This window comes from Pseudonaja textilis, chromosome Z (genome assembly GCF_049901715.1).
Source record: "Pseudonaja textilis isolate UNSWEBS1 chromosome Z, rPseTex1.2, whole genome shotgun sequence".
In the NCBI taxonomy this organism is placed as follows: domain Eukaryota; kingdom Metazoa; phylum Chordata; class Lepidosauria; order Squamata; family Elapidae; genus Pseudonaja; species Pseudonaja textilis.
The window spans coordinates 112721696-112748685 of record NC_142008.1 but is presented as its reverse complement, the minus strand read 5'-3'; the positions used below and the strand labels follow the sequence as shown (position 1 = coordinate 112748685).

The 26990-nt window shown below is 42.4% G+C and overlaps 1 long non-coding RNA gene across 1 annotated transcript; it reads right to left on the bottom strand.

Moving 5' to 3' along the window:
* Window positions 1–7355: 7355 nt before the first annotated feature.
* Window positions 7356–12589, bottom strand: LOC113451730 (uncharacterized). The gene is made up of 3 exons (XR_015740211.1): window positions 12365–12589; window positions 11281–11548; window positions 7356–8423 (listed from the first exon to the last, which is right to left on the bottom strand). It is a non-coding gene; the product is annotated as an uncharacterized LOC113451730 (long non-coding RNA).
* Between the last annotated feature and the right edge of the window lie 14401 nt (window positions 12590–26990).

Below are 26990 nucleotides of genomic sequence, written 5' to 3'. Positions count from 1 at the left end.
TTCGCTGTGAGCCTGCTCCAGGCAGGGCTAACACGTTCAGTCCTTTATTGTTTCAATAAAGTCTTGTTGCATCCATGCCCTGGTCAAGCCTCTCATTGCTCAACTACAACAGTTACCATTCCCAGTAGTTCAGAGAACCAGTAAATCGGGCCTCTTGCTGGCTCCGCCCTCTCCACCCACTTCTCCGCTGCTGCCCATCAGTCCTTATTGCACATGTGCGACATTGCATGCATGTGCAACACTGCTGCCTGCAACCTGTTCTTGAATGCCTGCCAGGCCAGCCATTGCTGCCTGCCTTCTCCTGTGGGCCTGCCTTTACTGATCTCCCTGGTGAGTGAGGCTTTGAAAGCCTTGGTCGCCTTCCCCCCACTTGCCTTTTGCTGCCGCCACCAACGATCGCTTTTCCCCCACCACTGGTCTTCCCCCAAGGAACACATGGAGAGCCTTGTATAGGATCCATCCAGGTCTGCAGCTGCTTCTCTCACTTGCTACTGCACAGCGAAAAGCTTCCAAGTTCCCCCCTCCCATTAGAAATGGCTCCTGGGCAAACAGAGAAGCAAGCTAGGTTAATCCTGCTTCTCTCTGCTTGCCCAGAAGCTGTTTCTGATTGTGGGGGGATTCAGAAGCTTTCTGCTGTTTGGGGAAACTTTTGCTCTCCCCAAAACAGCAGCAGGTGATAGAATGGAAGCAGCCGCTAACCTGGCTCAAGCCTCCACGTGTTCCTTCCTGCTGCTGTTGATGGGAGACAAGAGTTTCCCAGTATAGTGGAAAGCTTCCAAATCCCCCCTCCCATTAGAAACAGCTCCCAGGCAATCAGAGAAGCAAGCTAGGTTGAATCCTGCTTTTCTCTGCTTACCTGGGAGCAGTTTCTGATGCGGGGGGGGGGGGTGTCTGGGCAGTAGTGGGGGTGTAGCCTGTCCAGGGTGGTTCTAAGGTGTCTCCCCATTAGAAGTTCAGCAGGAGATTTGTTGGTGGTGGTGCAGGGCGTTGTGTGCTGGCTGAGCAGGAAACGAGACAGTTTAGAGTGCCAATCCTCCTGGCCAAACCTGGCGAGTGCCTCCTTGGCTGACTTAACTGCTCTCTCTGCCATCCCGTTGCTAGCGGGATGGAATGGTGCTGTAAGGACGTGTCTGATGCCCAAGTTAGCAGTGTACATGCTGAATTCACACGATGTGAACTGTGGGCCATTGTCTGAAACCAGCATGTCAGGAAGCCCGTGGATGACAAATAGACGGGTTAGGGCCTTAACTATCGCCTGGGTGGTGGTTGTGGGAAGTAAGGCTACATCAATCCACTTGGAGTATGAATCCACGACCACCAAGAAGGTCCTGCCATGTACAGGCCCGGCCAGGTCGACGTGCAAGCGGGACCAAGGGGCGTTTGCACTCTCCCATCTGGTGGGCGAGGCAGCTGGAGGGGCAGCCCTGGTTTGTTGGCAAGGCTGGCAAGAGCTTACCCAGTTGGCGATTTGAGCGTCCATGCTGGGCCACCAGACATAGCTGCGGGCCAGGGCCTTCATTCTTACGATGCCCGGATGACCCTCGTGAAGCACCTTCAGGATGGGCACTCGAAGGGAGGCTGGGATGACCACTCTTGTTCCCCACAATAGACAACCTTGCAACTTTGACAGTTCCTGCTGGCGGGTTTTAAAGGGGACAAAATCAGTTGTACATTGAGTTTCTGGCCACCCCCTTCCCACCCAGTCCAGAACCTGGGCGATGATTTTGTCCTTCTTTGAGTGCGCCGCGATGTCCTCGGCTGTCACTGGGAGCTTGAGTTCGTTGACCTCAAAAATGGCGTGGATAGGCGCTGGGTCTTCGACTGGGACTGGCAGGGGGCAGCGACTGAGGGCATCGGCGTGGCTCAAGTTCTTACCGGGACGATGCACTAACTTGAATGAGTAAGCGGCCAGAAACAGGGTCCATCTGGTCATTCTGGGTGAAAGTACCTGCGGGGTTTGCTTATCTCCAGACAGAAGTCCTAAAAGAGGTTTGTGGTCAGTCACTAACTCAAAGTGGTGGCCAAACAAGAATTCGTGGAACTTCTTGACTGCAGCCACTGCAGCCAAGGCCTCTTTATCGATTTGGCTGTAGTTCCTCTCAGTTGAAGAAAGGGTCCTAGAAAAGAAAGCAATTGGTGCCTCAGAACCGTTAGGGAGTCTGTGGCTCAGGACAGCCCCAATGCCAAAAGGGGATGTGTCAGCAGCCAGGACCAGGGGAAGACGTTGATCGAATTGAACTAGAACCGCTTCTGATGTGAGTAAGGATTTGACTGACTTGAAAGCATGGGTTTCCTTGGGTCCCCAGTGCCAGGGCGAGTCTTTATCTAGTAGCCTATGTAATGGTTCAGCGACCGATGCCTTGTGCGGGAGGAATGAGGCGTAAAAGTTCAGGAGTCCCAGGAAAGCTTGAAGTTCAGTCTTGTTCATGGGTGTGGGTGCCTCATGGATGGCCTTCACCTTGGACTCAACGGGGTGGATGCCAGAGGCGTCTATTCTATAACCCAGAAAGTCCACCTGCCTAGTGGCGATGGCACACTTCTCCCTCTTAAGTTTAAGGCCATGCTGTCTAAACCTCTCCAGCACTCTCTGACTCTCTGAATGAGCTGGGGTCGGTTCGTGGCTGAGACTAAGATGTCATCGAAGTAGGGGACCGCTCCTGGGAGACCCTGGAGAATCCTCTCCATGAGTGACTGGAAAATGCCAGGGGCCACGCTGATCCCGAATTGGAGGCGCCTACACTTGAATGCCCCCCTGTGCGTGACTATGGTTTGTAATTCCACTGTCTGCTCATCGACAGGGAACTGTTGGTATGCCTGTGACATGTCTAACTTGGCGAAAATGGTGCCGGGTTCGAAAGTGTGTAACAGATGCTGAATAACGGGGACAGGGTATGCGCTGACCTGCAGATAGCGGTTGAGCGTGGTTTTGTAATCCGCACAGATTCTCAAAAGATTGCCATCTTTCTTAAGTGGGGTGACTATGGGGGTCTCCCATTTAGCGAAATCAGTGGGTTCTAGCACCCCTTGCTTAAGTAGTTTGTCTAGTTCTGCGTCTTATTTGGGACGGATGGCAAAAGGTACCCTACGTGGTTTTAAACGAAGAGGGGTTGCCTGGGGGTCTACTGAAAATGATATGGGGGTGCCCGAATAGCAACCCAGCTCATTGCTAAATACATCGGAAAAATCAGAAAATAGTGTATCTACATCAGAAGTTGAGACAGCATGGATCCCGGTTACACTAAGGCCGAGAGAAGGAAACCAATCAAGTCCCAATAGACTAGAGAGGGTACCATTAACAACCACTAGAGGCAGATGGCCCTTAAAGGCTTGGAATTGAACAAGGAACTTGCCTTTCCCGAGGACAGGAATGTTCTTGCCCTGGTAGTCCCGCAGCGTCAAGTGGCATCTTTCTGGCTGTTTCCTTGACAGTCTGGGCTGGATCCTCTTCAGGGTATCCCAGGAGATGATTGAGAGCGCGGATCCCATGTCCACCTCCATCCTGCAGGGTTTACCTTCTAGGAAAACAGAAATTTTAATTTTATCAGGGGTTTGGGAAGTATGGTTAGCGTGGTAGCAGGTATAGCAGTCCTCCACTTGCCTTTGGGAGTTAGGAGGTGGTGGAGGCCTTTGAGGTAGAGATCGCCCTGCTTGGCAGACTAGCGATGTGACCCTTCCTTTGGCAGTTCAGGAAGATGGCGTTTCTGAACCTGCAGGATGCCCTAGGGTGGGAGCCTCCACAGGTTAGGCACATGGGAGGTTGTTTGGGGGTGAAGCTGTTTCTTTGCCCCGCTCCTACCTGTGAAGGCTTCTGATGTCTAAGGCGGTTAATGTCAGATGCGTCTGTGGGGTCATCTTCGCTGATTACTTCTTCAGAATGGACAGTTGGCGTGCTGGGTTTAGATTGGGTGCCCTGAATTTCAGCTGCTGACTGGGCCGAGAGCTCAGCAGCCAGGGCTTCCTCCATGGCTAAGGCTAGAGTCAAGTCCTTTTTTGCCAGGAAACGCCTCTGGAGTCTTAGGTCTCTCACCCCACAGACGATCTGGTCCAACAGCATGTCTTCCAAATATTCTTTGAATCCGCACTGTAAAGCGGCTGTTCTCAGGGCAGCCATGTATTCATTGATCGACTCCCCCTCTGCCTGTTTCCTGACCCTGAAGGCATACCTTCTGGCTATTTGGGACGGTTTGGGCGAATAGTGATTTGAAAGTATTTCCTGTAGCTCGTCCCATGGGACGCTTCTGATGGCGCGGGGTGCGACTAACGCTGTAGCGGTGTCGAAGACGGCAGCTCCGCAGTAACTCAGGAAATAGGACTTCTTCCTATGCTCCGCAGCGTCGGCTAGACCGATGGTGTCAAGAAAATGGCTGAATCGATTTTTGTAGGAGTCCCATGTTTCCTCATTTGGTTTGAATGGAGGGAATGCTGAATTAGTACTCATCATGGAGAAAAGAACAGGTTCGTCTTCTTCAATCGCTATTTGAATTTGCGCTCTTAAAAGAACGCGGCTGCAGCTGTCTCTCTGGGCTGCGTAGCTCTTTTTGAAAATCGCGCTCTTGGTGAGCGTGGGAGGCCTCGGCTGCGGCGCCTGTGGCTCGTTTCAGCGAATCAGCTCAAACAATATCAGTTTGAATTTCGCGCTCTTTGCGAGCATGGGGCGGCTGCGGCTACAGCGCCCGTGGCTTCACTCTCCGTGACTTACAGCTCTTTGAATAAACGCGTCTGGTTAGCCTTTGACCATCCCACCCTCGTCGCCAGTGTTGTAGAGCAATGGTAAGGAAGAGGCATGAGACCAGAGCGTACAACTAACAGGCTTTATTGCAGAGAATAAAGGGTTGTCGCGTCTGCTTGCTAACTTGCAGACCAGTGGGCAACAACAACTGGCTCTGCTCGACAGCCGGCTTATATAGCCGACTGTCAAACGGAGCCAACCAATGGGAGCTGCTGGTGCTCCCGCTCAAACAGCGGACCTGGTTGGGGACCCCAACCAGTTCCACAGACATAACACCATGGTTGTTAAGTGAACCTTGTTGTCATTAAGCAAACACTGGTTGTTCAACAAGTCCCTTTTCCCCAATGGGCATCTTTAACCAGAAACCAAAAGGATTTGTTGGAAACTAACAAAAAACGTACAAAACCTCAGTCACAAGACTGTATGGGATGTTGTAACTGGTCATAAGTATGTGTGTGTATGTATGGCTGTCAAAACACCAAAAACAGGTCAAGTAGCTCTGGAGAAGTCAGTCATAAATTAGAACACTTGCTAAGCAACTGGCCATTAAGTAAGGACCACTTATATTTGGTTTGCCAGTCACATGACCACCTAGCTACACCCACAAATTAGGCCAAACCCACATAACTGGTGGTTAAGAAATTTGAATCCCACCCCTGGTGGGGGTGGGAGCAGGGCTAGCCAGTGGTGGGATTAGGCACAACCAGCTGAATCTTTCTTCTTCCTTTGAGGTGAGAGGCTGGGTGTGATGAGTTACATCACCCAACCATTCACATCTATCCAGCCAGAGAACTGGTTAAAAATTGGATAAAAAATTTGCAGCCCACCACTGGATAATTCTAATCAACTAGAGTTCTTTGCAACCTTAAAAAGAACATTTATAACCACAGTCGTTCTCACAGAGATCTCAGAAAGCGCCAGGCAATCTATCATATCATAGATCAGAAGAAGATAAGAACAAAACATATTCAAAGCAGAGAACAGAGCAATCCTCAAAAAAAAAAAAAAAAAAAAAACCTCAGAGAGCATCCACCTCAACTTCTGGTCTGCATTATGCAGGCAAAATAGGAGGGCATGAGAAATTAATAATTAGGAATGTTAGATAGCAAAAAGGAAGTTGAGTTAAAAGAAGATTAGGCCTTTCCATAAAACATTGAGTTCTGCAGTAGATAGTGGGGAATGATATTTGTTGAGTCTGAGGTGGACATCTATGATAATGAGTCACATCATTTTCTGCCATTTTCTTAGGCAATTTTCTAAACTAGTGCAGTTTATTGGAGTTTTATATATGATACTAATAGGCAGAGCTTGTTGTCATAAGCATTTATGCAGAAGAATAGCTATTCCTTGGAATTCCTAGTAATTCCATTCATGTGCTTTCTGAAGTGTTTGACACCAATGTATGATACCAGTAGAAGAGATTGAACTATAGGGTCATTATTTTCTCTGAGGTTGGTTGTTATTAAATTACAAGACAAACATGCTAACAGTAAATGACAGCCCAATTAGGACATCACCAAGTACACTCTCACCAATACTGTCGAGGCAAATCACCAGCATATAAAATTAAATCAAACCGTACTCCCTACTAGTACTGATGATGTTGCCTAGTTTGACAATGAAAGGTCTGCAAGAAAACAACCAAGCTCAGAGAGCACCAGATATTCAAACTTGAGCCACAAATATTCTCTTCTATCACCATGCTCAGCTAAATTCATATTATCTAATTCTTGCATGGTTTCTAAACAATGGAAGATTAATGATATAAGGCTACCTTTGAACCATAAGTTAGTAATGGACTTGTCTTTCTTTATACAGCCCATAGGATCCCCTTCATTCATCAAAAGCGTGACACTGAAAGTTTCTGTTTCAGCAAATGGCTCTGGAACTCTGGACTCATCACAACCTTCCCTAGCATCACACTTACAAAAGGAAGTACTGGGGGAAACAATTACAGATTAGTGGCAGACATTGTAGCCTCTATATATTTGCATCTCATTTCCACAGAGCTCTAAATCTTATCCCTGCTGCTATAGCCCTAACAAGGAATTATTTAACTTCTATGCTGCTCATCTTACAACATAGAAATGAATGTAGTTTACTGTCGATGGAGAATCGTAGTCATCCAAGTCATAGTTGTCCCAAAGGTCCTTTTTTAAGAGGCAACTGGACTTTCCAGAAAAAGCATCTTTGGGACTAGGTAGTTTATAATCATTCACATTTTATTTTATCTCTCCTTTTGCAATCTTTATTTAATGATTATATTCCATCATTTCTTGATATTATATAACTTTTGTCAAGTTGGCCGTAGCGAGTTGTCTTAGACCCAGATGGAAGATCTTTTGATTTTACCCCATGTTTTGTATGTGAGCACTACCCATGATGCATTTCAGAGATTTCCCACTATCTGACTGCTTTAGAAACAATTAATATATGCCTTCATTGTTTAAATGAAAGGCTCATTTAATCCCCACTTCTTGTTACAAATTCAAATGTGCCTATAAATTTAGATGACCACTAAAGACAAATCTATAATTCACACACACACTTATTGTATATAAGATAGTATATTGAGCCACATACTGAAATATCACAGCAATCATATTGTGTTATTATTTATTTATTTATATAGTGATATGGTCCCCATGTTTAATTGTATTCCATAAGGAAAAAATTGAGCTACTCAAAATTCAGGGACAGAGAAGGCATTGGAATATGAAAGGCCGATCAAACTGCAGGTTGTTCTCTGGCTTAAAGGTGCAAGTAGGGAAAATCTGAACATGTACAAATAAAGAATATATTTTTTAAAACTTTCTTTTCATGGGCTGATGTTTATTGTTCAGTTCAGGTCTCATCACAATGATAAAACACTTGGGAAGAAAAATACACATTAATAAGCCAGCACTGGAGGAAATCATGGAAAAGATCTCCACTGCCAATGTATATTTTCCCCTAGTGCTTAGATAGGTTGGAAAAAAGCACAGCCAAACACTGCAGAAGACCAACATGCTGAAGGTGATGAATTTGGCTTCATTAAAACTGTCAGGTAATTTCCTAGCTAGAAAAGCAGCAGAGAAGCTAACCCGAGCAAGAAAACCCATAAAACCCAAAATGCAGTAGAACATAATTGATTCCTCATTGCACTCCATGATAACTTCTTCAGACACTGAAGAATCTGGATATGGTGGGAACCTTATCAACCATGCAGCACAAAAACATATTTGAACAAAAATGTAAGACAGAAGTATGAAACTGACCATTCTTCCCCCAATCCATTTCCTCAGTCTAGAACCAGGTTTGGTGGCCATGAATGCTGGAACCACAACAAAAGTTTTAGTCAGTACACAAGAAACTGCCACAGAAAAGATGAGGCCAAAAGCTGGTTGTCAAAAAAGACACACAGTTGTATTGGGCCTCCCAACAAATAGAAAGACACAAAAGAAAGAGATGAGAAGATAAACTAGGAGTGTATATGTGAGATTCCGGTTGTTGGCTTTGACAATAGGAGTGTCGTTGTGTTTCATGAAGATTGTGATTACCAAAGTTGTCATCAAGGAAAATCAAATAGAAAGAGCAGTCAGACTGATCCCTAAGGGTTCTTCATAGGACAAAAAAGTGATCGGCTTTGGAATGCACATATTTTTGCCAGGATTTGGATATTGATCTTCTGGACATTGAGAACAGTCATCCTTGTCTGAAAAAGAACACAGTGCAATTGATACAGTTGATTGTAGACAGTGTATAGACATAGGGTTGTATTTGAAAATTTTCTACCCTTCTCCTTTGATATCTTCCCCTCTGGACATAAATGGCAATCATAGCACCAAAACGACTCTCCTTCTTTCTTAGCCTTGCTGTATCCTGCCTCACAAGGATCATTACACAAAGATAGAGGTAATGCCTATCAATGAATGAAGAATATTTTTTTAAGATACAGAGGGGATAGGAAGTGCTTAGTGAAATAATGATACCATTGAATCAACAGAACAAAAATAGATTAATAAGCAGAAGTAGTGTATTGACATCATTTTGATATGGAATTTGCCTGAAATAATAATTCTTTAAATTTCTATCTTAATTGGTATCTCTTGCTTTTCATAACTGTCATCCTCATTCTCCAAAGACAATTTCTGGACTGGTTAGATGGTTTTCTCAGCCTCTGAATTTTGATATGTCCATACTGATAAAATCTACTATACTTGTTTCCAGCCTTTACTTCAAAACCATGAAAAACATCATCCATAATTATTAGAGGGCCAAAGTAAATATTCTATGCAAACTACAGACACTTTTTTCCATCCTGCGGGCGTTTGTACTTAGCCTAGGCAGAATTGATGCTTTGGGACTTTAACCATTTTGAGATGGAATTGGTCTGAAATAGTAATTCATTAAATATATATCTTTGTTGGCATCTATTGCTTTTCATAACTATCATCCACACTCTCCAAAGACAATTTCTTTTTTTTCAAGTTTTATTACATTTTTATTTTTAAGTATAAATCAATATCAATATGTGAATAGTGTGGCCCCTGGGTATAATTAATTTTGATACAAACATCAAAAATGATAATCAAAATAGTTGTGATAATAATCAAGCTCATATAATCCTAACATTAATATACATGATTTTTTAAATAGTTGTTCAATATTTCTATGTTTTATTTTAATGTCAATGATATTATAAGCATACATGGTAATACCATGTTTCAACACCTGATCTTTCCCATCAAATTATTACTTATATTCTGTTGTATAAAAATTATATCTGCTAATATTCCCCCTATTTCTTATTTCTGCCTCTATTCTAGCTTCTAATCATATCACCATTGCTAATCCTAGTATTAATACACATGTTTATATTAAGACATAATCCTTCATTATTTGGTTGCTCAAAGTCATAATATGCGATTCAAGAGCCATTCTTTCTATTATTTAAACATACATAATAAACTCCAATCTTTCAAACTCCAATCTTTCCATCCAACTACATATATAATAATTTAATTCCTTTCTCTCCATCATCACTCATTTGTTTTAATACTTCAATTCTTATTCATCTTTTTGGCTTGCTTCCCATATCCTCTCTTGGATCTTTCTCTATCAACATCTGTACCTTCACCATTCAGACTGAATATTTCTCCCATTTCTATCCTCTTAGGCTGCCAAGTCTCCAGAGTATTCACCCAAACCTCTATCTCCCTTTCAACAATATCTTCCGGGTTATGCAATTCCATTTTAAATCTTTTAAAGTACTTTTCCCATGGTTTATTTCATCAGTCATTATTGTCTTTATCATCTTTTCCTTCTCATCTTCTTGTGGTGTAGTTATAACTAATCACTACAGAAATTGTCTTTTTCTCCAAAGACAATTTCTGTGGTGGTTAGTTATAGATGTTTTTCTTAGCTTCTGGATTTGAAGTCAACAGACCGATGAAATATATTACACTGGATTTCAGTTTTTACTAAAGCATGAAACATTGTCTGTAATTAACAGAGAGCCAAAATAATACCAACTATTAGAAAAGTAAACATTCTTAGAAATAATGTTTTCCTTCTCCAGGACATTTCTACTTAGTATAAATATTATTCAGATATTTTGCTATGTGATTTTAATTAATAATCCTATTTTATAGTATATAAATCGAGACACACCAATCTAGATTCAAACAGCTAACCCGATTAAAGCCTACTGGCCATGTGATGGAATCTAAAGAAATATTGAAAAACTTGTCTGCTGGAGCTGTGGGATCTACCATTCCAAGTTTGACTGAAAGAAAGGACTGATTTGGGAATGTGATCCAGTTGATAATATCATATCCACCAATGAATTCTCCATTTTTATCAAAGGAGATCTTTTCATCAACACTGTTGTTAAATCTGACATTTCTCAGAAAGGAATGAACCTGAAATATAGCAATTCAAGAGGGAAAAAGACAGAGGATGGGAGAAATAATTCATATGTTCAAAACATATATATGTATATATATGTGTGTGCGTGTGTGTATATCCAGATCCATCTAAAATACAATAATAGCTGCAGGAGGCCCTTACGTTGGTGCGATTCATTCAGAAACATTTGTTGGAAGAAAACAGCTTGAGTTTCTTTATCCATCACTGGAGCAGGGCCATATGTCAACTACAGAAAGATAAATATATGCAATTCCAAAGGTCTATGTGAGCCTTTGAGAATGTGAATATTCATTTCGGTCTTTGAGTGTGCTTTAGCTAATGAAATACTAGTTTTGTTTATTTAGCAATATCACGCAAGATATCACTCTTAAAGTATCAGTAGATACATTTTCCTGGAAGTAGTGTCATTGTGACTATTTCAAATCTGAACCATAGTTCAATGTCTAGAATTGGAGAATGTTTTGCTGTGTCAAATATCCTCACTGTATTCAGAATGGCAATTATTCATGCTGCTATGATGATTCTATCAAGCAGAAAATAATATCCAGGAATTTGAAATTGTCTCCTTTTTACTGCAAGAAGCATACAAGTGTCTGGGGAGTTATGGCAAAATGGTAATGAATAACTTCAGCACATCTTACCTGAGGAATTTTGTAGATGCCCGATACAATTGCCATGTGAAGAGAGATGTCAGGTGTACCAATGACTGCAGCCAAGGTATTTGGAACTCCACACTTGGAATGAGTGAAAGGCAGCAACATTGAGCCAAAGTAAGTCCAGTCTGGACTAAAATGGCTGTTAAAAATGTTGAAGCCCAGCGTGACATTGGGTAGAATCTGGGAGTTTTCATTAATTTGTTTTACAGTAAACACTAAGGCCAGCATATGCTGGTAATTCTGAAAAAATATTCTGTAGAAAAAAAACCCCAAAATGGAATAATAAAGCTCTTCCTCTTAATATGGCACTTACAATCTTTAAGTACAACATATTTTGGGGAATATGTTTGAACACAATATTTTTATTATTCATCTCAGATCCTGAAAAATGCAAAGCAAAATACCAACACATATATACCCCTTGAAGAACTGGAGTTATTTGTAATAAAAAACAAATGCTAGATTGAAATTGGAAGCATTATTTCTTAATTTGTGGGAAAAATACAGTATCCAACCCCAGTTTTAAGTATGCCTTAGATCCAGAGGGAAATTTCTAAATTCATGTACCAGAAATATCAAATATCAAATGTTATTGTGGGAAATATGTGCCTCACCTCGCAAATATCTTAGTGGTAGTTACATCTTCATAAATTAAGACATATATTTCTTTATATTTATAGATATTTAGATGGGATTTGTTATAAATGTAGATTTGGTCCCTCTTTCAGCTTTACATGGAAACTGAACTAAAATAATAACTTCACATAAAACAAATCTAGCATCCTGTTTAAGTTGTTTGTTTTTTAAGCTTTTGTCATTATAGGATAATATTTCAAGCACCATGTGCTACAATAGAATAATAACTTTTACTGTCAAATTCACAATAAAGTGATATACATTGAAATGAAATTTCATTGCACGTTTCAAAAGGTTACCACCTCCAATATGAACTACATAAATATGACAGAATAATTAAATACAAAATTATGCATATACCCATATATATTATATGAGGGAAACAATACAATCTAATTCAGATGCATACATGTACATGGCAAGAAAAACGAACCTTGCAAGTTTTCCAGATGGGTGGCATCGAGAACAAAGCTGTCACAGAATCTGGTAGTCCTGCTAGAAATTCTTTGAAACCTCTTCCCAGAGGGGAGCAACAGAAACAGACTGTAAAGTGGGTGTTTGGAGTCTCTAACACTGCCTTGATTTCTAAGTACATCGTGCCGATAAGCACATAGTGCTTATAAGCACTATCCTGAATAACAGGAAGCTTCCTATAATCTTCTTGGCTGTCCTTACCACATTCTGTATGGATTTTCTATCTGAGGCATTGCTGCCACCAAACGAAACAGAGATGCAGTGTTAAGTTTGGGAAAAGAGAGGCTGAACCAGAGCATGAATGCAACGAATACTTTATTGAAACAATAAAGGGCTGACCGTGCTTGCCACGCCTGGAACTGGCTCGCAGCAATCAGCAACTGGTGGGACCCCGCAGCCTGCTTTTATAGCTGGCTGCTGGGGAGAACCTGTTGGGTATATGGATACACCAACCAGGTTTGGGTTGAATAAATATGTAAACCTAGGATTAAGTGTCTATGTAGCTTTAAGCAAGAAACTGCAATGTCATTGTGGGTGCGGTTGCAGGCAGTAATAAAGGTAGGAAGGGAAACATAATAGACCCGGCTTCTGGATGCACCTGGTTCTGTTCCTGGTCTGCTGCCTGCTGGAACGTCTATCTGCTTGCTTTTGGAGGCTACTGTGCCAGATACCATTTCAACTGAACACAAGGACTGTTTGCCTGGTGAGCTGAGGATTCAGCGTTGTCTTTGAGAGAAAGGTATCGGGAGGAGAAGATTTACAAGCAGATAAAGACATTGTATTTACTGTTAATGGACTTGATAACTGGATGGATATACTGGATAATGACATATGGACTGAATGACACTTCTTTAATTTCTGTGTGAATTAAATAACTATTTTAAAACCACAAACAGTGTTTTTGTCTCCAGTGTGTGTATACTCCTGGGCCCACTCTCTCTCTCATTTGCCTGCCTGGCTTGACTGCTGCTGCATACTCTGCTTGGGGGTTTATCCCCAAACACTAACATTGGTTATGGGCCCAGCAGTGTGCACAGTCTAACTAACCAGGATATAGCAGTGAGAGCTGGTGTGAGTTACACATTACTGTGAAGACAAACTGTTTGTTAAATAGTTGTTTATCACAAGAGCAATGGCACAAGTAAATTTGCCACATCTGTCCATGATATCCAGACTAGATGGAACAAACTATGTTTCATGGTCTATGAAATGTAGTTTACTGCTACGAAGAGAAGGTTTGTGGAACATAATAACAAACCCACCAGATGTATCTAATTTAAATCCTAATGATGAAGAGGATTATAAACTGATACAGGACTATGAATGAAAGAATGAACAGGCTTTGTGCATCATAGGTCTCACCCTGTCTGACCAGCAACTCATTCATATCCGTGGAGTGGAAAATGCTGCAGACTGCTGGAATAATCTCAAAAGGATTTATGTTCGAGACAGTGTGGGAGCTCATATCAATCTTACACGGAAGCTGTTTAGAACACATCTTGAGATAAATGGAGACATGTTAACTCATTTAAACTGTATGAAAAGCATTTTTCAAGAATTGCAAGAAAAAGAGCTTATCTTTAATGAGTTGCAACAAGTATACATCATACTGTCTTCTTTGGATCGAAGCTATGATGATTTTGTGACTGCTTTAGAGGTATTGCCAAAAGACAGTTTATCAGTAACTGAGATTACCGGCAGGCTATTAGAAGAAGCCAGAAGAAGGAGTGAACGTGACCGGCTGAGAGAAGATAAGCCTAATAAAGAAGAGAAATTATCTTCAAGGCTGGAAAGAAACCAGCTGTGTAAAGGAAAGCACCCGGAAGAAAAGAAGTTATCTTCAACGGCATACACAATTAAAAAGTGTTTTAATTGTGGAGGCAGAGGACATTTGGCAAGATTCTGCAGAAAAGGAAAAAGCCAGAATGTAAAGAAGCCAAAGAAATCCTTTGAACTGGCCATGCTTGGCAATTGTGATATGAAGAATGATTTATGGGTGGTGGACAGTGGTGCATCCCACTGCATCACGAGAGATAAGACAAAGTTTATAAAAATGTCTACAAGTTCTCAACGTATATCACTTGCCAATGGTTGGCACCTCAAGGCCAAGGGTGAAGGTATTGCTTATTGTCCATGTTTAAACCAGAATATAAAAATGTTGTATGTACCACAGTTAAAGATGAACTTATTTTCTGTAAGAGTATTAGATAAACTAGGATATGTAGTTACATTTAAGGATAATAAGTGCATACTGGAAAGAGATAGCAAAAAGGTAACTGCAGCTTTAAATGGAGCATTATATGTCTTACATGACAGTAAGAAAGGGGAGGCACAGACTGTATTTAATAATATCAAGCCTCGTGATGAATGTATCCATTTATTGCATAGGCGTTTGGGGCATGTAAATTTTAAAATGCTAAAACGTACAGTAGAGTTATCTGAAGGAATAAGGTTAAAACCCTGTGATAAGTATTTGCGTTGTAATGTCTGCTGTGAAGATAAGAGTAAAATAATGCCTGCAAATAGGCTAAATGGTTTCAAAACTAAAGAACCTTTAGAAGTAGTATTTGCAGACATTATAGGTCCAAAGAAACCCAGTATGGGGGGTGCTCGATATATACTGAGCATTATGGACCATTACTCTAGATATGGGTTTTGCTACCTAATGAAAAGCAAAACTGAAACATATCAACATTTCTTCAACTGGCTAAGGTTTGCTGAAAGAAAAACCAAATGGCAACTGATAACCTTGGTGACAGATAATGGCACGGAATTTGTTAATAGCAAATTCCAGAATAGATTAAAGGCAGCTGGAATAGCTCATAAGACATCTGCACCATACAGACCACAACACAATGCATTTGTTGAAAGGCGAGGCCAAACTCTGCAGGCAATGACCCGTACTATGTTAACTGATTCTGGGTTACCTGATTCTTTGTGGGGGGAGGCCACAATGTGTGCTAATCATTTATTAAATAACGTGGTTAACTCAACCACTGGTGAAATACCATTCACCATGTGGCATGGCAGGAAGCCTGATTTGAGTTACCTGCACACATTTGGTGCACCAGCATGGGTGCATATCCCTACACAACTCAGGCGTAAAGGGCAACATAGAGCTAAACAATTATTCTTCGTTGGTTACCAAGCTAACCATAGGGCATATAGATTTTGGGAGAAAGGCACATCTAAGGTGTTATGTAGTGCCAATGCCCAATTTCTAGAGCACGTAGGATGGGATAAGTTAGAACAGGATAACAATAACAAGGTGATTATTGAATCCTATAGAAATCCCATTAAGTATCCCTGTAACTTTAAAAATAATGTAAAGGAAGAAGTACAGGAAGAAGTACAGCCCCTAGAGGAAGAAATAGCTGAAGATGAGGAACAGGTAGTAACTCAACCAAGCCCAGTAATACCCAGAAGGACTACACGTATTTCTAGACCGCCTGAAAGATACCAGGCTAACACAGTGTGCCAGGAAAATAGAATCCCAAATACTGTGGATGAGATTAAAAGATATCCTTCTAAAGAGAAAGAAAATTGGTATGCAGCTATCAATAAAGAATTGAAGTCTCTGAAGGATATGAAGGTATATGAAAACGTGAGATTACCTAGTAATGAAAAACCCATTGGCTGCAGATGGATTTTTAAAATAAAAACAGATAAGGATGGAAATACAATCCATAAGGCAAGGTTAGTAGCCCAAGGCTTTAGACAAAGTGCAAAAGACTATGATGAAGTATTTGCACCTAGTCTGAAAGCAGCAACTTTAAGGGCAGCATTAGTGTGGGCAGCAAGCAAGCAATATATAGTTAACCATTTAGATGTGGAAACTGCTTACTTGCATGCTCCACTAAGACATACTGTGTATATGAAAAGGCCTAATGGATTTAAAGGAGACAATAATAATAATAATGATTGTTGGTTATTAAAGAAGAGCCTTTATGGTCTTAAACAATCGGGCTATGAATGGAACCAGTATATTGTGAAGGAACTGACCAATATAGGGTTTAAAGCTGGTTTAGCCGACCCATGTCTATTTAAGAGAGAAAAGAATGGGAAAATATCATTATTATTGTTGTTTACTGATGATATTGCTCTGATGACGAAGACTAATGATGAAGCAAATGAAATAATAACATCATTAGCCAAGAAAATAAAAATCAAGCAATTAGGGGAGATAAAGAGATATCTAGGTTTGAATATACTGAGAACCTAGAAAGGTTTTAGGATATCTCAAGAAGATAAGATATCTAAATTGCTAATAGATTATAAGATGGAACTTTGTAAGCCTGCAAAGACTCCAATGAGTCAGGATATTTGCAAAATGGATACACAAAGTCCCAAATGTGATAAGGCATTATATCAATCTTTGATTGGTAGCTTATCATATATTAGCAATTGGTCAAGGCCAGATATTGCTTTTAGTATTAATCAGCTGGCATGACACAATAATGATCCGCTTCAATGTCACTGGATAGCATTGAAAAGAATCCTAAGATATCTTAAAGGAACATTATACCATGCACTGTATTTAGAACCAAAAGGTGATCTCATATTGAGTGCTTATGCAGATACTAGTTTTGCAGCAGAAAGAGATACTAGAAAGTCGACTTCAGGAACAGCCATAATGCTGGGTAAGACATTAATTGGCTGGAAGTCTATAAGGCAACAGCATATAAATTTGTCTACTATGGAGGCAGAATTCTCCTGTTTATCGCTACTGTGTACTGAGTTAATTATGTACAAACAAATGTTGAAGGATATGGGTATAACTGTACATTACCCCATAGTTGTACATGAAGATAATCAGGCAGCAATTCAAATGGCCACTAATATTGCAGTTAAAACGAGAAGTAAACATACAGATTTGAGGTATCTTAATGTAAGACAATCTGTACAGAGTAAATTGATACAGCTGGAGTACTGCATGTCGGAGGACAATGTAGCTGATCATTTTATTAAAGCCCAAGGTGCCATTAAGCATCTAGAGAGTTGTGAAAAATATGGGTTTAGAATGTAAAGGCATTACATATTTATATCACCCAAAAGGGGAGAATGTTGGGTATATGGATACACCAACCAGGTTTGGGTTGAATAAATATGTAAACCTAGGATTAAGTGTCTATGTAGCTTTAAGCAAGAAACTGCAATGTCATTGTGGGTGCGGTTGCAGGCAGTAATAAAGGTAGGAAGGGAAACGTAATAGACCCGGCTTCTGGATGCACCTGGTTCTGTTCCTGGTCTGCTGCCTGCTGGAACGTCTATCTGCTTGCTTTTGGAGGCTACTGTGCCAGATACCATTTCAACTGAACACAAGGACTGTTTGCCTGGTGAGCTGAGGATTCAGCGTTGTCTTTGAGAGAAAGGTATCGGGAGGAGAAGATTTACAAGCAGATAAAGACATTGTATTTACTGTTAATGGACTTGATAACTGGATGGATATACTGGATAATGACATATGGACTGAATGACACTTCTTTAATTTCTGTGTGAATTAAATAACTATTTTAAAACCACAAACAGTGTTTTTGTCTCCAGTGTGTGTATACTCCTGGGCCCACTCTCTCTCTCATTTGCCTGCCTGGCTTGACTGCTGCTGCATACTCTGCTTGGGGGTTTATCCCCAAACACTAACAGAACCAACCAATGGGTGAAGGGAAGAACGCCCACGCAAAGTGAGTGGACCTGAGTGAGAACTCCTAGAGTTCTCAGGACATAACACCCCTTCCCCCCAGATGCGAACATGCATAGTCTCTGAGGTAGGCCGGAGGTTTATGTTGGCGCCCGGAACGGCGCAGCTCTGGAACACTGTCTGTCCGTTCGGGGTCTGCCTGGGAAGGCAGGGCCGGCAAGGTGTCATCAGTATGCCCCTCGGTTCGGGCATGCCCGGGGCTCGTAGGGTTGGTCTCTGGGGATGCGCTCCCGTAGACAGGATCGGGTTGGTCAGCCGTCTGGGTGCCGCTGTCCGTGTTCGGGCTTTCGGGATCGGCTGTTGGTGTGAACTGGTCGCCGGGCATGATGTGGATGTGGGGCTGCTGATGAGGTCTCCCTTCATCGTGTGACTCTGGATCCCTGCTGGCGAGGGTGCTGAGGCGCCTCCGCAGTTGGTCTATGTGCCTTCTCCAGACGCGGCCATCCTCTAGTCTGACCCGATACGACCGCGGTCCGGTGATGGCTACGATCTCGCCCGGGATCCACAGGGGGTCTCCAGCGAAGTTCCTCGCGAATACTGGCTCCTGTAAGATAAAATGTCTAACCCCCGATGTGGAAGCGAGGGGAGAGTCAGGGCAATATTGTGGGTGGAGTCTGTCCAATACAGTCCTCAGGCGCCTGCCCATCAGGAGTTCGGCTGGGGACTTATTGGTGGCTGAGCAAGGAGTTGAGTGCTGGCTCATCAGGAACCACGAGAGTTTGTGGTGCCAGTCATCCCTGCTGAACCTAGCCAGGGCTTCTTTAGTGGTCCTGACGGCCCTTTCAGCCAATCCGTTACTGGCAGGATGAAATGGGGCTGTGAAAATGTGGCGGATGCCCAGGTTGGCCACGAAATGGCTGAACTCGGTCGATGCGAACTGTGGGCCATTGTCGGAGACAATGGCGTCGGGTAGCCCGTGCGTTACGAACAGGCGTGTTAATACGTTGGTGATTGCTAGTGTGGTGGTCGTGGATAGCTGTGCTACGTCAATCCATTTAGAATAGGCGTCCACGACCACTAGGAACATCTTCCCATGCAAGGGGCCGGCCAGGTCGATGTGAATTCTGGACCAAGGAGCGCTGGCGCTTTCCCATCTAGTAGGGGTGGCAATGGGGGAGCAGGACGGGATTCCTGGCAAATGCTGCAGGAACTTACCCAATTGACAACGTCCTCGTCGAGACCCGGCCACCACACGTAGCTGCGTGCTAATGCCTTCATTCTCACGATGCCAGGGTGTCCCTCGTCAACGCTTCCAGAACTCGGTGCGCAGCGAGGTCGGGATGACCACTCGAGTGCCCCATAGTAGACAGCCCTGCAAACTGGACAACTCCTGCATGCGAGTCTTGAAGGGTGTGAATTTGTTTTCAACATTGCCCCCTGGCCAACCCCCTCCTCACCCAGTCGAGCACCTGGCCGAGCGTTTGATCTGCCTTGGTTTTAGCCGCAATATCAAGGGCCGTGATGGGTAGGTCCAACTGGGTGATCTCGAAAATCACGTGGACAGGAGCAGGGTCTTCAGCCGGAGCCGGCAAGGGGCAGCGACTGAGAGCGTCAGCGTGGGACAGTGTTTTACCCGGGCGGTGTATAAGTCTGTAGGAGTAGGCTGCTAGGAAGAGGGTCCACCTTGTCATCCTAGGGGAAAGGACTTGAGGGGTCTGTTTGTCCCCAGCTAGCAGGCCCAGGAGGGGCTTGTGGTCCGTGACCAGCTCGAAAAAATGGCCAAAAAGAAATTCGTGAAATTTTTTCACGGCTGCAACAGCTGCTAGGGCTTCCTTATCGATCTGGCTGTAATTGCGCTCCGTTGCAGAGAGCGTCCTTGAGAAAAAGGCGATGGGAGCCTCGGCGCCATTGGGGAGCCTGTGACTTAGTACTGCCCCAATTCCAAAAGGGGATGCGTCTGCTGCCAGCACTAAAGGAAGGTTAGGGTCGAATTGAATAAGTACCGCCTCTGACGTGAGTAGTGATTTGACGGCGTGGAAAGCCTGATCTTCTTTGTGCCCCCAGTGCCATGGTGACTTTTTATCCAGTAATCTGTGTAGGGGTTCGGCTACTGATGCCTTATGGGGCAAGAAGGATGCATAAAAGTTCAATAGCCCCAAGAAAGCCTGCAGTTCAGTTTTGGAGGTTGGAGTGGGTGCCTCGTGGATTGCCTTAACCTTGGACTCCAGGGGGTTGATGCCAGAGGCATCAATTTTATAACCCAAAAAGTCCACCTGTCTAGTGGCAATGGCACATTTTTCTTTTTTCAACCTGAGGCCATGCTGTCTGAACCTCTCTAACACTGCTCGAACTCTCTGGAAGAGTTGGGGTCTGTCCCTGGCCGAGACTAAGATGTCGTCGAAGTAGGGTACTACACCAGGGAGGCCCTGCAAAATCCGCTCCATGAGGGATTGAAAAATACCTGGGACAACACTTACGCCAAATTGGAGACGCTTGCATCGGAAAGCACCCCTGTGCGTGACAATGGTCTGGAGTTCCGCTGTTTGGTTATCAACAGGGAACTGCTGATATGCTTGAGACATGTCCAATTTAGCAAAAATGCTGCCTGGTTCGAATGTGTGTAATAAATGCTGAATGACGGGCACAGGATAAGCGCTAACTTGCAAAAATTTATTGATTGTCGTCTTGTAGTCCGAGCAAATTCTCAGGCTACCGTCTTTTTTGAGGGTGTGACAATGGGCGTCTCCCATTTGGCGAAATCTTTTGGCTCAATGCCCCCTTGTTTTAACAGTTTATCCAATTCTGCATCTAGTTTTGGCCGAATAGCAAATGGGACCCTACGCGGTTTTAGCCTGATTGGGACTGCCTGGGGGTCAACTGAGAATGAGATGGGGGTACCGTTATAACACCCCAGCTCTTCGCTGAACACATCTGAGTAATCAGCGAATAAGGAGTCAGTGTCTGAGGTTGAGACAGCATGGACTCCTGTTAGCCCTAGGCCGAGATGGGGAAACCAATCGAGCCCCAATAAGGTGGGTAGATTGCCGTTAACTACCACTAGAGGTAGGTGACCTTTAAAAGCTCTAAAACTGACAAGGAACTTGCCTCTGCCGATTACAGGAATGGTCTTCCCCTGGTAGTCCTTCAGGCTAAACTGGCATCTCTGGAGCCGACTAGTGGATAGGCTGGGTTGGAGCCTCTTGAGGGTGTTCCATGAGATAATTGAGAGCGCTGACCCTGTGTCAACCTCCATGCGGCATGGTTTACCTTCTAGGGAAACGGAGAGAGAAATTTTACTAACAGTGTGGCAAGTGTGCTTGGCAAGGTGGTGCGTGCGACAGTTCAATACTTGCCTCTGTGGTCCCGAGTGCAAGGGGGGTTGTCTTTGTGCTGCGCTTTGAGGGGCTTGGCAGACTCTCGTGATGTGTCCCCTTTTATGGCAGTTATTGCAGGTGGCTCCCTTAAACTTGCAGTTGGCCCTCTGATGAGATCCCCCACAGGCTAGGCACAGGGTGATGTGCTTGGGTGGACCGATGTTTTCTTGTTTGGCTCCTACCTGCAGCCGTCTGTCGTTGGAGAGGCGGTGGACGTCGTTTTCATCACTGATGGCTTCCTCTGCTACCACCTCCTCGGAGTGGACTGGAAGTGATGTCAGCTTGGCACTTGGGCCCTGGATTTCGGTGGCTGAGTTCGTTGCCAACTCAGCTGCCAAGGCCTCCTCGACTGCTTGTGCGAGGTTGAGGTCTTTTTTGGTGAGAAGGCGCCTTTGCAGGTGGAGATCCTTGACCCCGCAGACTAGTTGATCAAGGAGCATGTCCTCTAGGTAGGTTCCAAACCCACAATGCAATGCTGCTGTTCTGAGAGCGGCCATATATTGATTGATGGTCTCCTTGCTCGATTGCTTCCTCATACGGAAGGTGAATCTCCTGGCAATCTGTGAGGGCCTGGGAGAATAGTGGTTAGTGAGGATTTCAAGTAACTCAGACCACGGAACGTTTTTCAGCTCACGAGGAGCCACGAGTGCTGTGGCAGTATCGTAGACGGTGGATCCACAGTAGATTAGGAAATAGGATTTTTTCGATGCTCTCCCGCATCCGCCAGGCCGACTGCATCGATATAATGATTAAAGCGGTTCTTATACGATTCCCACTTCTCCTCGTCTGGTTTGAACGCCGGGAAGACTGGGTTGGAACTCATGGTGCTGGGGCCGGTTGAACTACCTGTGGAAAAAATCTCTCTGGGGCAGCAGACAATCTTTTAGTGCCTGTGGTAGGCGAGTGATTTCAGCTCAGGAGAGGCTTTTCGCAATCCTCTCTTTCTCTCTGGGTTAACCACGTTTGGCTGTTAGCCGTTGGCGGCGTCTAGATTCGCGCCTGTGTGGGCGTCAGTGACTGGACTACAGCGCTGTGCTGTGCCTTCTAGGTTTGAAATTCAAATGACAGCCGTTTGAATTTCGTGCCTAATACTGAGCGGCTGCGGCTCGCAGCGCTTCACTTTCCCTGTAGCTGGGCTAACAAGCGGCTACAGACGCTTCTAACTTTTGATTCTGACCGCTCTCTTGGCTGCGGATCAGCGTTCGCTTCTTATCGCTTGCTGGCCGCTTTCTCTGTCAGCGGATCAGCGTTTGCTCTTTTTGTTTGCTCTTTTTGTTTACTGACCGCTCTCTCTGGCTGCGGATCAGTGTTGCTCTATCGCCGGCCGATCGCTCTCTCTGGCTGCGGATCGGCGGCTAGTGACTCAGCGGTTGCATGGTGCTTCTGGTAGCCATCCCATCCTCGTCGCCAGTGTTAAGTTTGGGAAAAGAGAGGCTGAACCAGAGCATGAATGCAATGAATACTTTATTGAAACAATAAAGGGCTGACCGTGCTTGCCACGCCTGGAACTGGCTCGCAGCAATCAGCAACTGGTGGGACCCCGCAGCCTGCTTTTATAGCTGGCTGCTGGGGAGAACCAACCAATGGGTGAAGGGAAGAACGCCAACGCAAAGTGAGTGGACCTGAGTGAGAACTCCTAGAGTTCTCAGGACATAACATGCAGTTTGTTAAAACACTCTCAATTGTGCCTCTGTAAACAGTGAGCAGGACAGAAGGAGAAAGATGTGCTCTTCTCATCTGATGCAGGAAATGCAGAAGCTGGTTTGCACATCCAGAACTTGACAATGAATTGTTGATGTACTTACAGAAGTCCATCATGAAATCCCTGAGAAGGATGTTGACTGAAATCAATGGGTTTAGAAAATGTAAAAAATACAGAAATTATGCCAGCAATATTAATCTCTTCAAGTTGATGATGTGTGTGATGAATAGGAAGAGGCTCATCAAAGTCACATTGAATTCTATGAAGCTTAAACATTACTTGAGGCAATACTATCAACAGTACTTCCATGAATACTAACATCTTCTATGAATGTTTTCTTTCTATATAAAAATGTCTCTGTCTGCAACAAGATCTTTGAAGTAGATCAGACTGACCTGTCTTTTTGACATGTTTTTCAGGCAAAACTAGAGAGCAGAACATACTATCAAATCCACTCACAGAGTTTTAGGGCTCCCAGCGGTGGGTTGAAATGGGAACAATAAATAACATCCTTCAAAGTCAGTTTCTCCTTTTTCCATGAAGTCCCATAGGATTTGCAAGAGACAAATTGGTTAATTCCATAATGATAGTGAGACAGTCACATTTGTGAACATCTTCAAAACATGCAGAACCTCCAGAGAAGGAATCCTTGAGACACAAGACACAAATAAAATCATTAAAAACTTACAGCAAAGTCTAGGCATTGATATTGATTTTTTTCTATTCTGTTCTCCCATTACACTTCACTTAACTATTTTACTCTTCATTCTCTACTCTCCATTGCGCTCCATTCCATTTCAATTACAGATAGTCCTCAAGATGATATCCGTCCATCATGTTCGAAGAAATCTAACAGGTTGTGGGCTATCCATGGTGTGTCTATAGGTGGCTGGTAAAGCCTATACAGTAGTCCTCAAGAGACAACTGCAATGGACCTTGTCTATTATGGTCACATGTCATGGCAGTTATTAGGTGAAATATGTCACCTAACACATAAGGAACATGCGTTAGGTGACATGTAAGCACAACATCATTTCATTCTCAGGTTTTGCACATTGTTGTTAAATCACATGGTGCTTGAAGTCTTTTCAAAAAAGAGCATCTTAAACAAGATGCTACATTTATTTTATGTGAAATTATATTTTATTTCAGTTTCTATGTAAAGTGGATAATGGACCAAATCTTCCTTTATAAAAAGATAGAGAGATAGAGATAGAGGGATGTATGCCTTAATTTATGAAAATAGCAATAGTACTTAGATTTATATACAGCATTCTCTGAGCAGTTTACTACATCACCATATTTCCCAAAACAATTTAGGTCCCCATTTTACTAACCTTGGAAGGATGGAAGGATGAGTCAACCTTGAGATGGTCAAGATCAAATTCTCGGCAGTGGACAGAGTTTGCCTACAAAATTGCATTCCAATCACTTAGACACTACTACTACTATGATTTTTTGGGTGGTAGAGATGGGGGTGGGTCATATATTTCCTATGATAACTTGTTAACTTTTCTCACTTGATATTTCTGGTATGTAAATTTAGCAATTGCATCCATATTTAAAAACTGAGGTTGGATACTAGGCCTTTCTCCTCTCTCTCTTGTAATAAATCTTTATTTTCTTTTTAACATACAAAATTCTAATTTCAATTGAACAGTATGTTGTCTGGGTACAAATCATTTTAGGAAATAACAATCACAGTATTTACAACAATATTCATTGCATTAATATCAAGTATATTAATAACCACAATAACCATACTATTCGTTTAATCAAGTTAACATATGTTTCTTATATCATGAATCCTTTCATATATTTCCCTGTTTCTAGCTGCTGTTTATGTCAGCTAACCATTGATAAAATAAATCCCAAATAAAAAAATAATAATATTCAGTTTCTTCCTTTTCTTTAATTGTAAATGTTAGCTTATCCATTTCTGCACATTCTAATATTTTTCTAATAACATCGTCACCTTTTGAGATTTCTTCACTTTTTCATTGTGCAAATATTTTGCTTTGCATTTTCCAGGATCTTAGATGAATAATAAAAATGCTGTACTGAAACACATTCCACAAAATGTGCAGCACTAAAAGATAGCAAGTGCCATAATAAGAAGCTAATAACTCTTATGAATTTTTTTTTATTATTATTTTTATTTTTGTTTTTCAGGATAGTTTTTCAGTATTACCAGAATATTCTGGTCTTAGTGTTTACTGTAAAACAGATTAATGAAAATCCCCAGATTTTACCCAATGTCACACTGGGCTTCCACATTTTTAACAGCCATTTTAGTCCAAGTTGGACTTACTTTACCTCAGTGTTGCTACCATTCACTCAGGGAAAATTTATCCCTAATTACAAGTGTGGGATCCCAAAAACTTTGGTTGCAATCATTGGGGGACCTGACATTGCTCTTCACATGGCAACTGTATTGGGCATCTACAAAGTTCCTCAGGTAAGATATATTGAAGATATATATTATCATTCTGTCATAACTACCCAGACATTTGTATGCTGTTATCTGTAAAAAAAAAAAGGGGGGTAGGGAGGGAGAGAGAGAGAACATTGAGATTTCCAGTTATTGTTTTTGCTTGATAGGGTCACCACAGCCGGATGAATAATTGTATTCGTTATAATTATATAATAATTGTATTTGTTATAATTGTATTCATCACTGGTTATAATGAGGGGCTCTGTAACATAATAAGAACTGAAACGTGATATTTAAGGACAGTTCACAGATGATGGTCTCAGGAAGAGCAAGCTCCTGGGTAACTTGGATGTTTTTTAGATGTAAGGACTTTTTGTAGAATGTAGCAACACCACCTCCTCTACAAATTTCATGATCTGATCAGTAAACATGATAGTATCTTACTGTGGTAATGGAGTCAGGGAGAGATGCATTGAGCCATGTTTCACAGACAAATATAATGTCGAATTTAGCTGTATTTAGTAAGAGGAGAAATTCTGGTATTTTATTTACAAGGCATCTTGCATTGCATAGCCTGCATTTAAGACCAGTTGTGGTTGGAATAGAGGTAATTAAGGGCATGTGTGCCTAGTTGTGAGTGATGTTGGATTGGATGGGGTGGGGTTGGATGCAGAGTAGTGGGTTGTGTGACTTTCTTTTGATGCAATCAGCATAGTAGTCAATGTATAGGTCATTTTCTCCATTGTCTAGACCAGTGGTTCTTAACATTTTTGAATGAATTGCACCTTTGAGCCATTGAGGAAGTTATCGTTGCCCCTCTCTCCCAACATAACCTCTCAGTCACAACACAGGGAAATAATTCTTTAATTTATGCAAACACGTTTTTTGTTTTCTTTAAAATTGTCATCAGGACCTATCGATTCAAATAATTTATTTCCAGTCTTTTTCCCATATGTCAACTGTGTGAAAAATTCTGATGCCACCCATCACTTTACTCCCAAATTTCATGATACATGTATTTCATTATTATCTTATTTATTCAAGGCACTTAAATCCAATGACCATTGAAAACAAAATTCAATTGCAAGAAAATGAAATACCTGAAAAAAAACAGTAACATTTAATTATTTAATTACAAGTGAATTTTAAGACACAAAAAGAAATATAAAAAGGGCATAAGAACAAACCGCAATGCAGGAACTAAGAATTTCAAGATGAAAACTCTGAAACTGAATCAAGAATCGAGGAAAATATATATTCATGCACACTGTAAAAAGGGTTAAAAAGACACAAAGAAAATTTTTACAGAAGGAAAGCAACAAAAATCAGAACGACAAATTTAATGAGTAGAGGGATAGAAGCTGCTGCACAATGCGCATGAAGATGAGCGATGCATATTCACATATGTATGGCGTTCTGTACTGAAACTAGCTGGAG